General features: G+C 43.7%; 1 protein-coding gene across 7 annotated transcripts in view; it reads right to left on the reverse strand.

The window, feature by feature from the left end:
• STXBP6 (syntaxin binding protein 6) overlaps positions 1–15,463 on the reverse strand; it is a 335,859-nt gene that overhangs the window by 268,570 nt on the left and 51,826 nt on the right. The window contains exon 1 of one of the 7 annotated variants that reach the window (XM_057544154.1): positions 4,821–5,167. The exons of 2 other annotated variants lie outside the window; for them this stretch is intronic. The gene's annotated coding sequence lies outside the window, so the exon portion shown is untranslated. Of the gene's footprint in view, positions 1–4,141; positions 4,161–4,299; positions 4,603–4,820; positions 5,168–15,463 lie in introns of those variants that run through there. 4 more of the 7 variants (XM_057544152.1, XM_007180666.2, XM_057544158.1 and 1 more) reach the window with 4 other exon arrangements.

Raw genomic sequence — 15,463 nt, forward strand, 5'->3', positions numbered from 1 at the left:
CACTTCTGCTCCCTAACACCACCAACCTAAAACACCCTTTCTCCTCTCTACAGGAGTGCTACGCATCGTTTCCAGAGTTTTCATAGTCTAGCCCATCCATATAGGCTTCCTCAGCTGCCACAGCTTCAAATGGCTTCTCTCTACTCTGAAATAAACACTAACCACCTGTACAGTTCATGCATCAATTAATATCCATAGTTCATGAATGCCCCTATATTTTAGAGATAGACCAGTATTTAGATGGTGTTAAATAATATATTAGAACTGCTGGGATGTGCTGATTCAGTGAAGGAGTCCTAGAAGATACACACGTAACCTCAAAATGCTCTGGGAAATGTCTGGTTAAATAAACAGAACTAAGTTTTTTGTTGTTGATATCGTTAACTGCAGTCCTTCTCAGAGTCTTTGATACAATGATGAACACAGTGAGAATCTCTGAGACAGGGAAAAATAACAGGCAGTGCTTCCAAATTGATTTGCCCTTTACAAGAGCACAACTATTAACATCCACCTAACAGTATTCTTCCCAATACTCTGGGAACTGCTGAGCTAACGCGATGGCTAATCAATTCTATCAGCTGGACAGCAGGAACCACATTTTCTACCCAGGTCAGGAACCAAACTTGCTTTGTTTTAGGATGCCATTCATTGGAAGCCACTATTAACATAACAGGTTACAGGAAGAGAAGAAAGAAACCATACATTAAATGTGTTCATAATTTTTCAGACCCATCTAGATTTTTGAAATTGGAAAATGATGAAATGTGAAAAGAAAAAAAAAAAGGATCTTAGAAATGAGCTAGTGCAGTATAAACTGAGTGTTATTTTAAAAGAATCCTCTAGGACGGTTGAGGAAAAGAGCCTTCCAGGAACTGACCGTGACTTTCTATAACAGCCCTGATGATGAAAGAGAAATAAAGTATCAAAATGACTGTCTCACAACAAACTTAGCCAAGGGAGCCAAGATATCAAGTGGTCATGTGCTGAAAAAAGTGAATAACAGTGATAAGAAGCTTCCCCACCCTGGAAAAGAAATCCTCCCAGCAAAAAGTAGGGGTAACACCCAAAATATAAATATCAAGTTATGGAAAATAATTTTAAAATAGAAATTTTCTGTACTCGTGTTAAGTAGGAGAAACCATTTATATCAGCGATTAGTGCATCTAAAGAATTACAAGCTGAAGGTTGTGTCTTTACTGAGTGCTGATTACGGTCAGGAAGACAGGCATGGGCCTTGCAGATTTATCTGCTAGAACACTAAGTGGTACACTTGAGTTTTTGAATAGGTTCCTGATTTACTGATAGGTTTCTCTAGTGCTAATCACTTGAAAACTAAAACAAAGCACAAATGGAAAGCTGAGATAAAGCCTGACGGTCAGCTGGGACTCCATTTGGTACAGCAACACAAGAACTAGTTCAAGTGCTGACCCCCTTGGACACACAGTCCATTTGGGTGCTACGTAAACCTTATTTCTGCCCTCGAATATCATCTCGGGGATCTTCCTGACTCCAGCAGGTTCCCGAAGCCTCTCTGATACAAAGCAGCTAAAATTCAAGGCCACAACCTAGGCCACCTTAAGTCATGGCAAACTGTCAGCCCAGGACCACAGCTTAGGGGGCAAGGAGAAGAGCTTAAGGTTGGGTTGTGCCCAAATAGTGCTTGATTATAAGCTCGGCTACACAGAGCAGCACTGATACCGCACAGCTGCTCCAAAAAGTTGGGCTTCCCGGCCCTCAGAGAGTGATAGAGGGTCTCCCTCAGTTACAGCCAACACCACCATCCTCCAGAAGGAATGGAAGGTCTTCACCAGATCTGACCACCACAGGACATCTGTCACCTCCCCCCAAGGCCTGGGTAAGCTGTCCCTTCAGAGAAGACACTACACTGCAAATTCTTTTTCATCTTGCTCATAAGTGATTCACCTGTTCTCCAATCTTAAGGTTTAAGCTGACAGAACTTCTCAAAACCTCTCCACAAACGTCTGAGATCCCCAAAGAAAGGAAATAGGGTAGTTGCTGGATTTATCAATATCAAGGTCACCCATCTCAGTCTATCCAAGAGTGTCCTGGAAACCAGAGGCTAAGTATCTTACAGTATGAAAAGAAGGGGGAACTTCTTTTGTGTAAAATTCATTCATTTGAAAAGCAATCATTATTATCTAAACCGGACAATGAGAAGTGGCACAGGTATCAGAAATAGAAAATGCCTTAGGCAAGTTCCTAAAATGGCCTGAAGAAACCCTGTCTCTATATATGACGTATTAAAAGAATGGTGTCTCTGAACAAACCTCACCTCTCTTACTCCCTCTCACCCCCTAAGTCAGTGATTCTACAGGCATGGTCCCCGGACTAGCAGCGCTGGCATCACCTGGAACTAGTGAGAGATGCAAATTCTTGGATCCTCCCTTCCCCCACTTCCCCCCTTCCCCCCTTCCCCCCTCCCCCTCCCCCTCCCCCCGTTCCCCTCCCCCTAGACGCAGAGAATCAGAGGCTCTGGCAATGCAGCCCAGCTAGCTGTGATTTAACAAGCCCTCCAGGGAACTCTGATGGTCCAGTTTGAGAACCACTACCCTAGGATTAGGGAAGGTGCAGCACCTGGCGGGGGTGGGGAGGAGGGGGTCAGGAGCCTGATTAATCCCTTATTAACTGAGTGAGAGACATCTCACCTGTTCTTGCCTCTGATCAGCACTGGCCCTCAAGCTCACGGTCTGATTCCACTGATGAGGGGTTGAGTCCCTAGTTCAAGGTCACTGTTAGAGACCAAGCCAGAGCTCCAGCCCCGGGTCTGCTGACTCCTTCATCAACCTTGGATCTCAAACTGGGGCCTTGTTAACACGCCAATTCTGGGGCCCAGGACTCTGAACACTGATGAGGCACCCCACCACGCTCGCATCTCCTAATCTACACCTCGCTGCTTCCTTCAGATAAATACAAGGACTGGAGCCTCAACCCTTAAAATCAAGAGACATGGATTTAAGAGAAGAGAAAAAAAGAAGATAAAGAGCGACTTCCAAAGCTCTGAGAAACCAAACCTTTGGGTGAGGAGTGGGTGGAGGAGAGAAGACTTAGGCGGCTTGTTACAATTAAAAGAAGTAGTTAATTCAAAAAAAAAAAAAAACAGTAAAGAGCATAGCCACAGGAAAACACGAATGGCGCTTTAAAGTTTTCTTAGCACTTCTGATGCCCATTATCTCCCCCAAGTCTCACAACAACCCTGCAATGAAAGGAGATAAGGCCACTATTATCCCCATTTGACAGAAAAGAAAACTGAAGTTCATAGTGTCCAACAATTTGCCAGTTAGCATAGTAATCCAACTGTAAACCTAAATCTTGACCTCAGGTCTATCTCACTCTAGAACCTGTGTACCAACACCAGGTGATTTCCACATTTGGAAATCTGCCCCAAAGCAGATTCCCACCCCCGTCCCCTCAGGAAAAAAGCAAAGAGAAGAACATGTAGCAGAAATGGTGATCCCCTAAAACACAGTACTTGAGCAGTGTGTGGGTTCTCCTTTAAGAACTTAACACACAAACCCAACAGCGAAGGTGTTCAGCCAAAAGGCGAGGTGGGGGGGTTGGTAAGAGGCATATTTCTAGCCTGCATAATCATTTCTGGACCAATTCCCACTAGCAGCCTCGGAGGTGAACAGCGGCTCACTGCCAGGCTGAAGCTCCTCCACCCCCAGGTTATGACAGAGCAGCTCTGACTCGTGTGCGGGCAAAACCCCAAAACTCAGAACAAGAAGTGAAAAAAGTGAAGCTAGGAGAACCAGCATCCTCCTCACTCTCGTAATCCACATAACGCCAGTTCCAGGGTCCTGGGGTCCCCTGGAACGCACTCTTAGGAGATGGTAGGATCAAGTGGACATTCTTGTGGACCCACCGCCCCTATTCCTTCCCACCCGGTCCCTGAGGAAGAATAACCGAAAGGGGAGAGGGCTCGTTATTAAGTCCTGGGGCTGGAGCCCAAGACAGATACAACCCAGGCATCCTCTCCTAAGGAACAGTAGTATATCAACCCAAACTCTCCACCTGGCCTTCCCTTCCAGGTCCTGTCCTCTGCGAAGATGAGCCGGGTGGGGTTGGTGGGGTGTTCTAAAGCTGAGAAAAGACTAGAGGAAAAATCAGGCCATCCACCTACCCCACGTTCCCCGCCATGTGTGTGACGCTCCATTCCAGTGCGCACCATAAGCACTAACTCGGAACCGGGCGCCCTCGGCCACGTCTGAGGTTGAGGAGGGGGCGTCGCCCAGCTAAGCATCCCGGAGGCAGGGAGCCATTCCCGCCCGGACAGCCTACCTCAGTTTTGGCAGGAATGATTTTCCTAGAAGCCAGCCAGGGAAGCGAAGATCTGGGTGATTCGTGGATTTCAGCCGGGGCGGAGGAACTTAGCCCAGGGGCGCAGCTCCTCCACACTGGGAGCCTCGGGGCGGCACCCGCGGGGACAGTGAGGAAAGAAGGGCTCCATCCTCAACTTTCTCGGATGAAACTGCTTGGCTCTGCGGCTTGCCCAGCCCTGCCCGCACATCGGGTCCCAGGTTTGGGGAGAACCCAGGGACCCGAGTCCCTCTCGGCACGCACAAAGCAGCTGCGCCCGAGCGCGCGGCCCCCTCTCCCGTCGCCCGCCAACTTGAAAGCATCTCCCTGGGCGCCTGCCTACTCCCCCTGCCCCGCAGCGGGGTCCCCGACCCGGCCACACGCCTCAGACCCAGCGCTGGGCGCCCCAAACGCCGCGGCTGCTGCAGCCGCATCTTCCACCCTCCGCAACCCCCGGCCTGGCCTCTGCCTCACTCGCCCGGCTCCCCACGCCCCGGCCCTACCTTGCAGCCCGGTTCGTGCCCCGGCAGTGCCAGTGCGCTGCACGCGACCCAGCCCGCAAGGCTCCTCCCCGGGAGCTGCCCCGCGCGGGGCTCCGGGCTCCGGACAAGGCTCGGCCCGCCCGGGTGCTGGCTAGCCGCCGCTCGCGGCTGCCGCGCCGGCTCCAGCTGCCGCGCGCAAGGGGGAGCGGGGGGAAACTCCCGGCAACTCCAACTCCGGGCGCTGGAGCTCCAGCTGCAGCCGCGCGCCCGCCCGCCGCCGAGTGCTAGCGCCTGCGAAGCGAAGCTGCCCGCGCGGCCGCCTCTGAGCATGCCCAGTGCCGCCGTGGGCGAGCCCCAGCGCCCTGGGCCGGGGCAGATGGCCGAGCTGGGGGCCGGAGACCCGCCCCGAGCTCCGGAGCGCCTTGGGTGGGGGAGGGAGGGAAGGGCCGGTGCCGGGGAGGGGACCCTGGAGCAAAGGGCGGGGGAGAAACAGTGAAGGAGGAGGGCCCTGCAAGTTTCACGGGTCGTGGGAAGTTTGTGGGTGAGAAAGGCGAGCTGCTTCTGTGAGCCTCTGCAAGCCTAGAAAGGACAACGACGAAATATTATTCTCCCCGAGAGAACAAGTGGACCCAGCAGATGGGTTTTATCCAGTGCACTCGTTGCTTCAAGCCTAGGGTCGCCAAAAAAGAGCGAATAGGGCCTGGCCGGCAATGTAAGTGGGTGAAACGTGTAGGAGGCGGCGAACTGGAGAGAGCTCTGAAGGCAGAGCCACTGGGCTCCAAACTCCCGTTGGTATCCTGGAAGAATCGGGGCCTGCTTTGGCTAGATTTTCTGATTTTTTTTTTCAAGAAATGACAGAGATTTCGATTTTTTTTAAATGTAAGATATCCTGGTTTTTCAGTCTTGATAACTAATTCAGATTTTAAAAAGCACTCTGGACCAAACAAAATATATTTGAGTTCCTTCTCTGCTCAACCCCACAGGCAGCCAGTGTGAGGATTGTGATTTCTGCGTTCTTTTACCAAAGAGCAGCTGAGTGCCCACTGTGGTTTGGACCAAAAGGCACTGGCGAGTATCCAAGATGATTCATTCGGATTGCCATCAAAGTACGACCAGTTACTAAGGGAAATAGGTTTTCCAGACAGAAGAGGGTTACAGATAAATGCTGAGACATTCAAGAAGAGAAGTAAGATACTGATACTAATGTGGAAAGGGGTGTGAGAACTGACTCTTGGGAAACATCTTTAATAAAAGTACCCAAGTGGAAAGTCACCGTAGGATCCGTAACAACTCTGCTGAGGCATTTCTGGAGTCTGAAAAAGGAAAAAAGGGAAAACCAGTAATATGACCCTGTCTTTATTTTAAATTTTGATATTTTTCATTTTTTGTATTAATTTTAAATATATTGCATTAAAACATTTATCTTGATTATTGGGTTCTTTGATGTCCTATTAAATTGTGCAGCCCGCCTCATCCTAGCCCAGGCCCTGCTGGGGTGTCAGATGGTGGTACCCCGGTCTGCTTGATTAAAAATATAAGGGGCAAGAAACACCATACTGACATGGGAAGGAGAGCTGGAGTAGTGGATGGGGGCTGAGGCAGAGGACTTGGTTGCCATTTTGTGGAACCTGAACTTCATTTTGTAGGCTGTGTGGAGCTAGCAGATGCTGGGGGAAGAAAGTGACAATCAGAACTGAACTCCAGGAAGATGGGCTGGACTGCAGACCCAGGAAGGTGGTTTGGAGGGGGAGAATGGGAGAAATGGGGATACCTAGGGCATATTCATGGTTGTGGTTTTGTGAAAGTCAGAGGGATCTCCCTAATAAATTCACGTGTCTCTGCTTATTTCTTGTGGTAGGGCTAGCTTAATGCCAACAGGTAGGGCTGCTGCATCTAAGCCTCAGCCATTTTCTACCAGGTTTCCATGGGCAAATGGCTCCACTTCTAAGCTGCACTTTCCTCATCTGTGAAATGGAAAACAGTTCTCATAGCGTTTTTTGAGAGGATTTAGAGCAGCAATGTATGTCTAAGGGCTTTGAAAACTCTGAGAATTTAAGCAGATATAAGGCATTGTTCTTATCTACACATCATCTATATGAAATCTGAATTTAAACAAGGAAGCTCTATAGTTTTATAAAAATTGTCGTTAAGTAGTAAGCATCTTTGATTTAGCAAGCTCTCTCTCTGGGTTCAGGATTCTGTTACCAGTCTTCAGAATCAGCTTTTGGGTAATTTAACGATTTTGTGAATTAAAATGTCCCTGTATAGAAAGAAATAGGTGAGGGAGATTAAGAGGTACAAACTTCTAGTTGCAAAATAAATGAGTCACAGGTATGAAATGTACAGTGTGGGGAATATAGTCAATAACTATGTAATATCTTAGGATGGTGACAGATGGTAACCAGACTTTTCATGGTGATCATTTTGAAATGTATAGAAATAGCAAATCACTATGTTGTGTAACAGGAACCAACATAGTGTTATAGATCAATTATACTTCAGAAACAAACTCATAGAAAAAGAGATCAGATTTGTGATTACCAGAGGCCAGGGGTGGGGGGAAGGGGAATTGGATGAAGGCAGTCAAGAGGTACAAACTCTCAGTTATAAGATAAATAAGTACTAGGTATGTAATGTAAAACATAATAAATGTAACACTGCTACACGTTATATATGAAAGTTGTTAAGAGAGCAAATCCTAAGAGTTCTTATCACAAAGAACTTTGTACCTATATGAAATGACAGATGTTCACTGAACTTACTGTGATAATCCTTTCATGATTAAGTCAAATCATTATGCTGTATACCTTAAGCGTACACAGTGCTGTATGTCAATCCTATCTCAGTAAAACTGGAAGGGAAAAAAAGTCCCTGTACTAGTTTCTATTGTCACCTCCCTTCCACCACCTTCCTTTTTTAAATCTTCCTTTTTACCTTTTATTTTCTCAGTATTGCAGATCTAGCTCAAAATGACTCCCCCACCCCACCCTGCTCCACGACTACCCTCTGTCTCACCTACAGGTCATGGGTGTAGTCCTGCCTCAGCCAGACACCTGGGACTTCCCTCAGTGCCCTGGGGGATACTCCCTGCAGGTGAGCACATTGGTTGCTGCATTCTTGAAGAACAGACCACTGCTTATCTATGGGAAGCATTTTAAGCATGCAGAACTCTCAAAGAAAAAAAAAATACTTGGTGTTTACATAAGAAGCTTTCCAGAAGTTATGGAAAGGAGGAAGTACCTAGCCCAGGACCTATCACATAATAGGTAATTACAAATGTTTGCGGCATAAATAGCAATTTCCATCATCAAAATATTCAGTATCTCTGTTCCACCTCCCACAGTTCCTAAGAATTATTTTTAAAAATCACAACAGTGATAAGGTTGTACAGAAGAGCAAGAAGAACAGGATGTAAACATTTGTAAAGGGAGGGACTCTGTACTTTTAAAGTAAAATGCTTTGTCTACTTAAATTTTAAATTAATTGTATTTGTTTTTTAAATATTTTTATTAGTAGTAGTAAATAATACATGATATTAAAAAGAAGCTCAATGCAAAAAAAGCTCGGTAAAGAGAAAAAAGCAAGTTTCTCTCCCCAAGAACTACTATTGTTACCAGTTTCTTGCATATAATTACAGAAATACCCGATGAGCATGAAAACAAGCATAGTTGGCTTTTTTCCTTAAAGTCTGATCATAAAACTATAGAATTGAAAAATACCTTATATATAGTTCATCTAGATACCAAATTACAGACTTTTAAATGGCTATTATATTTTGGAATAGAAAAGGAAACCATGAAGCAGTTTTCTCTTATGGCACAAGTCGACTCATGGTCATAAGGACACCAGATCACGTGGTGAAACCCTCCTTCTGAGCACTGAGTGGTACAAGAAAAAATTGAGTTCACGTAGAGTTCTCCTGAAACCCATAATGCCCACTGTCAACCTCAACCTAAAACACCCACAGATTTAGATATCCTAGGTTGCCCAGGGCTGTAGAAGGAGGTACTGTCTAAATAACAGATAGAATGAAGTGACATGGACAAAGAGAGCTTGATCTAGGGAATTGTGCATTATAAATCACTGTCTTTAACAGCATCACTTATGGTATAACATCATCAGTCACGGTATGTCTTCAAGTCTAGCAAAATCTGCATTAAAAAAAAATCCTTCTATACAGCATAACTGACAACGTTCTAAATTCTTCATTCCAACCATGTGACTTCAGGTAAGTCTCAGTTTATCAACTTGTAGGTTGATCCGTATGGAACTGCCATTTTTGTTGGTCACAGTTACTTGAATATTGGCAATTTCATATGGTTCAATCAACCAAAAATTAGACACTGTTTTTAGACCTGAAAGGCTCTTTCCTTTAAGTTGGTTGGCATACCATTCATTTTCCCACAAGAGCTGTGTCACTAAACCAGCTCAGAGAAGCCTATTTAATATTTGTGGTTTGTAATGGTAGCAGAGTTGGGCCCAGTCTGTACAAAAGGGTCAAAAAGGAGGACATTTCTCTTCCTCTGTTGGTGAGTACAGCACCAGTCTTGGTTGGTCTTAAAATAGGTAAAAATAATCTTTAGCTCCTTTTGTGCCTTTTCTCCCACTATTCTCCCCAAACATCTCTTAGGTGTCTTTAGTGCATACCCCTATCTCACCCAGATTGGCTGTTGCTTTCTAGTCTTAAAAATCAGCATTCCTGGGACTTCCCTGGTGGCGCAGTGGTTGAGAATCTGCCTGCCAATGCAGGGGACACGGGTTCGAGCCCTGGTCTGGGAAGATCCCACATGCCGCGGAGCAACTAGGCCCGTGAGCCACAACTACTGAGCCTGCGCATCTGGAGCCTGTGCTCCGCAACAAGAGAGGCCACGATAGTGAGACGCCCGCGCACCGCGATGAAGAGTGGCCCCCGCTTGCCGCAACTGGAAAAAACCCTCGCACAGAAACGAAGACCCAACACAGCCATAAATAAATAAATAAATAAATAAAATTTAAAAAAAAAAAAGACAAAATGTAGCTCTCCAATACAAAACAATTTAAAAAAAAAAATCAGCATTCCTTTAGTATACTACAAGTTAGAACTAAATAAAATAACTTGATTAAACTAAATCACCCTTATCTGTGGAAGACTGTCAACCTTCCCAAAGATATATGCAATTTTAAGAGTATTTTGTGGTCTCAAAGGGACATTTCCATAATAAAATTCCGGAGTATGAAAGGTGACAAAAGAAACAATTCTGATCGTGAGGGGTGGAAACAACATATTGAGGAAAAGGAACTTTTTTTAGTTCTGTTCCCTATCATTCTATAGTTTATAATTTCTTTCCATCCTCCTTCTTCAACACTATGGTTTCTTTTGAAGTTTGGGGTTTTTTTTCGCTTTCCACAGTGGTTCCCCTGGCAATAGCAGTGAACATCCCCAGGCTAGGATAGGTCTGTGGCTCTTGCATGTATGTATCATTTGTAGATTGGGAATAAAACCTCTCATTTCCAGTGACATGGATATGGTGGGGTCTGGAAGACCTGCAGAATTCAGTGGGTTAGTGGAGCTTATGCTTGGGATCCTATTCTGTTTCCCACACAATTAGTCTTGGTTCGTGCTTTTACTTTTTAAGGTTTCTAGCCGGTTTATAACTGGAGTTCACCTTTTTTTGACTGAGTTGCCATGGGACAACACTCTGTCCCTAATTTACTAAGCTTCTGGTTTCTTTCTCTCCTATGCTTTTGAGAGCCAGGGTAAATATTAACTATTGACACGAAATATGGTGGGACTGAGTCCACTGCCATTCACTGTAAGAAAACATTACTGAGAGGCATGGCAAACTGTCATTCTCATTCTTCCCTTTCATCTTTATTGGTCTTCTGTTTTCCTCAGAGCTTCTTTCTGCTTCTCTAATGGTACTACTTTATCCCCTAAGCTGCTTCAGCTTTCATATACCAACATATAGATAAGACATAGGCTAAAACAAGAAACAGTTTCTTGAAAGAAATGAAACCAAAGAAGTTTTAGTCTTGCAAAAAGACTTGGTTACTTCCGGACTTGGTTGCTCTATTATTAAACTACTGCAGGCCATGGGAGAAAGGACATGAATTTTATTTTAGACAGATCAAGTTTGAACCTCTGCTTCAACTCCTTCTTGTTTATAACCTTGGGCAAAGTCTAAATACTACATTTCTTATCTCCAAAAAATGCATATTACTATCTACTTATGGCTTCAGTTAGAGGATTAAATGGGAATACATACGTAATACACTAAGCACAGCAAGTGCTGAATAAATATTACTTCCAACCCATCTTGGTAACTTCCAGAAAAATGGGAGGGGGAAACCAAAAGAGTGTTTTGGATTTCCAATCTGAGCTGTTTCTAAGAAACACTGCCTCTGCTATAGCAATCATATTTTATCTCCATAGATGCAATATAGCATTCCTGTTTTCACAAAAACAATTTTACTTATATAGAAAGTGCTTTTTACAAAATTTCCACCTTCTGCTGTCCAGGTGTCCTAGTGTTGCCACCTAGTACTATATTTCCAAAGAAAAGGCCTAAGGTGGGAGGCAGGGGGATGGAGAAGGGGTATTAAAAGTTTAGCAGTTTCATCGTTTGTACTTATTAAGTTAGGACTCAGGATTTACTAAGACATTATACAGATACATAAGTTTAAACAGTGACTAGTTCTGAATTTCAATCACAAATAGTCAAGTATGACTCCTCTTATCTCTTGACTTGCTTGAATTAAAAATCTGGAAGAATAGTATCCAGCCGAAAAATAACAGTCTGCTAAGACAATTACGATCACCTTCAGCTGCAACAGAGCTCCCACCTTAACTCAGACCTGGTTTGTTGTGTTAAGTTCAGAGTTTGGTAGACTGAATCATCCTAATTCCTCCCTCCTTTATTCAGCAATGTTTTTGAAAGACCTATTTTTGTTTTCAAATGACTTTCTCCACCAAGATCCAGAAAAGCTGCTAGGCTTTGAGCGAACAAAGAATCCCTTCTTCTGCCTGGACACACAGAGCTGCTATCTCTCCCCAAGTCTCTGTGCTGCTAGTTTGGAGGATAGAATGATGCAATCCATTCACAGTCTGAGGACAGGTCATCTCTATTGCATCCAGCAGCTCTTTCCCTTCTGTTTGTTAGGGCCCCTGAGCCCTGCCAAAGACTAACAGTGAAAGAAGTTCCTGCTGCTGTGTCCCCAGAAGCTCTTCAGGCCATGCAGACCTGCCCAGCCATAGGTGGCCCTATAATTCCCTGTTGCTGCTGTCTCACCCTGGAAACGAGCAGTTTAGGACTTTGCTAATCAAAGTGCACTTTTCAGACTAGCAGCTTCAGCATTTCTTGGGAGCTTGTTAGAAATTCAGATTCCTGTCTACCCAGACCTGGTGAATTACAAGACTGTAATTCATTTGTACATTAAAGTTTAAGGAGCACTGCCCTAGGACACCCAGCCAAGAAAGACAAGGAGAAAATAAAAGGCACTTTAATGGTGAAATCTATTTCCTTTGCCCTGGATGCCCTTTCTTACTCCAATCTGCAGCCCTCATCTCTGCATATCTAAATCCTACCCTGTTTTTCTCTGAGCTATCTGAAATGCCTGCTCTGTGGAAATCTTTACTGATTGTGTCAGCCAGAGGCATCTCCCACTCATTTACCTGGATCTTCCCTTTGGCTTTTAGCAGGTCTGTTTACACAGTACAAGTATGTTTGCATGAGTCTAATCCATCCTGCTTGAGGCTTGAGATTCGCCAGAACCTTCTTTATATCCTCTAGAGTGTCTAGCACAGTGGGCCATGGGAAAGAAAAAAAAAAAGCATATTTATTAATTGATAGGAAGGAAGGAAGGGAGGAAGGAAGAAAGGGAAGAAAGAACTCCATTAGTGAAGTAAATGTTTCTGAAAAACTGAGTTCAGCCCCAGGGGTGGACTTGAGCCTGTTTGAAACAGGAATTTAAAAGAGCTCCAATACGCTGGGCATGGAATTGTCATAGTTTCCAGAGCTAACTGGACTAGATTAGATTCAAATCCACCCCATCACAGCACTCACCATCTGGAACTGGCCCAAAGCAGGCCTCTTTCTGGAATAGAATCACAATTCTGTCTGCTAGGGCCTTGACCCCTAGCTTTAAAAAAGTATGCTGTGGGCTCTGAAAGGAATACCTCTTCACCCACTTTCTGTCCTAGGTCTATTCCCACTTGAAAGTTAATATACTCATTTTTTCTTTAAAAAAAGTATTTTAAAAATATATTTCAGATTCTAATATCTTTTCTTTAAAAAGAAATCTTATTGAAAAAAATATTTAGTGTTCCTAATTCAAGTTTTTGTAATGCATCCTTTAGTAAAGGCAATGAGTTTCTGGCTGCAAGTTACAAGTTAAAAGAACAAGTCATTTTACTACTCTTGATAGCTGAGTCAATGAAAAACCTTGACTCTAGATCAGATGTCATATTCACAATAAACATATCTTCCCAACAGACATCCTGGTGTCATTATAATTTTACCACACACAAAATATAATGGGAAATGTTCCTAGGATTTAAGGACTTATAAGAAATTAGACTTTACTAGTGTCAATACTGTTGTGACTCATAAAATGAGTCATAAGATGACCCACATGGGGAGACTTTGTTGTAGGAGTGGAGTTCACAAAGGGGAGACATGTTTTCTTTGATAAGCATTTAAAAGGTTTGACCAAATTATTCAAGGTCAGTCATTTTGGACGTACTGTCATTTGTTATAATACTTTCAAAGAAAAACTGAGGATCCTATAGGGGGCAAATAATTAAAAACTGTAGTCCTGTGATTCCCACCTCTGTGAGTTTCTCTCAAGGGAACAGCTCGATTATAGCATCATTAGTTACAATAGCAAAAATAGGTAACACTTAGAAAATAGGAAATAATCATATGTATTTGATGGAATATTACACACGTTTTATAAACAATACACGGGATAACTAACTAGAGACTGTTTATGAAACCAGCTTACCTTCGTAAAAAGATCAGTACATGAAACTGTATAAATGTATTATTGCAACCAATCACACACCCAACCTTAAAAATTTACTCAGGACCAGGCACTGTGATAGACACTGCGGATACAGCAGTGAAAAACACAAGTATGATTCCTGACATGGGGGACCTCACAGTCTGATGGGGAAGAAAGCTATTAAATAAGTAGATATACAGTTACAAACTATGACTCATGCTATGAAGTAAGGGTGTTATAGGTAATAGGAGAACTTAAGCTGGTTTGGGGAGGACGGTGTTCATGAAGGAAAGCTCTCTGAGGAAGTGAAGGAAACATCAGAGTTAGACAAGGGAAGACTTGGGGAGAGTGTTCCAGGTGGAAACAGCAAGAACAGAGGAGCAGAAACTTAGAGGTGGGAAAGGGTTTGATGCCATTACGGACCTGGAAGAAAGGACCAGAGTGATTGGAGCACGATGAGAGGAGAATGGTGGACGTTGAGGAACAAGCTCATGCGATACCTTCAGGATTTATCTTTTTAAGCCTATGGGAAGCCATTGAAACTATTCAGCGGAGGAGTACCAGAACCTTTTTACATTTTAAGACCTTGTTGTGCTATGTGGGAAACGGGTTAAAATAAATGAGTGGGGACTTCCCTGGTGGTCCAGCAGTTGAGAGTCCACCTTCCAATGCAGGGGACGTGGGTTCAATCCCTGGTCAGGGAACTAAGGTCCCACATGCTTCAGGGCAACTAAGCCCGTGCTCTAGAGCCCACGCACCACAACTGGAGAGCCCGCGTGCCGCAACTAGAGAGAAGCCCGTGCGCCTCAGTGAGGATCCCGCGTGCCACAAGGAAGACCCAATGCAGCCAAATAAATGAATAAATAAATAAATATTAAAAAATCAAAACATTAAAAAATAAAATAAATAAGAGTGGAAGAAGGAAAACCGCTTTGGAGGCCATTGTAGTAGTCCACATGAGAGAGATGGAAGTGGTTTAGATGAGATTTAAAACTGGAGAGATGAGGAAAAGAGGAAAGATAGAGCTATAATCTGGAGGTAAGAAAAATAAAATTTACTGACGAATTGGGAGTAAGAATGGAAACACTAACTACAACCCCTATCCTTTATGCTACTTCCTTAAACCACTAGGTAAAAGGTGATGTCATTGACATCTTTGGTATAGTTAGAAATTTGGAAGGAAAACTTAAAAGTCCATTTTGGACATGAAGTTGAGATCTTGTTAGAGAACTTAGTGGAAGAGTCAGATAGACAGTTGCATATACAGGTTTGGAACTCAGAAAATAGATCTTGTTGGAAATTACATATTTGGAAGCCATTAGCATTTAAATGGCATTTGATGCTATGTATAGATTGTGTATAGAATGACTAGGGGAGAAGCTCATTTTCAGCACTGAGAAACTTCTGTGTTAAGAGATCTTGTTGAGGAGGAGGAGCCTTCAAAGGTGACTTCCAGGCTGGAGAGATGTTGAATAATTCTGGAGCAAAGAAAATAGTATTTCAAGAAGGAAGTTGTGGTCAGCAGTGTCGAATATTGCTGAGGGGTTAAACAAGATGATGTACTCCCATGGATAAAAAATATTTGTTTTATTATGGTGGTGGTTTTGGAAGTATATTATTTTTATAATGTTTAAGCTTTAATAATGAAAACCTAATTAACATCTAATTATTTTTGATAATGT

This window comes from Balaenoptera acutorostrata, chromosome 3 (genome assembly GCF_949987535.1).
Source record: "Balaenoptera acutorostrata chromosome 3, mBalAcu1.1, whole genome shotgun sequence".
Classification (NCBI taxonomy): domain Eukaryota; kingdom Metazoa; phylum Chordata; class Mammalia; order Artiodactyla; family Balaenopteridae; genus Balaenoptera; species Balaenoptera acutorostrata.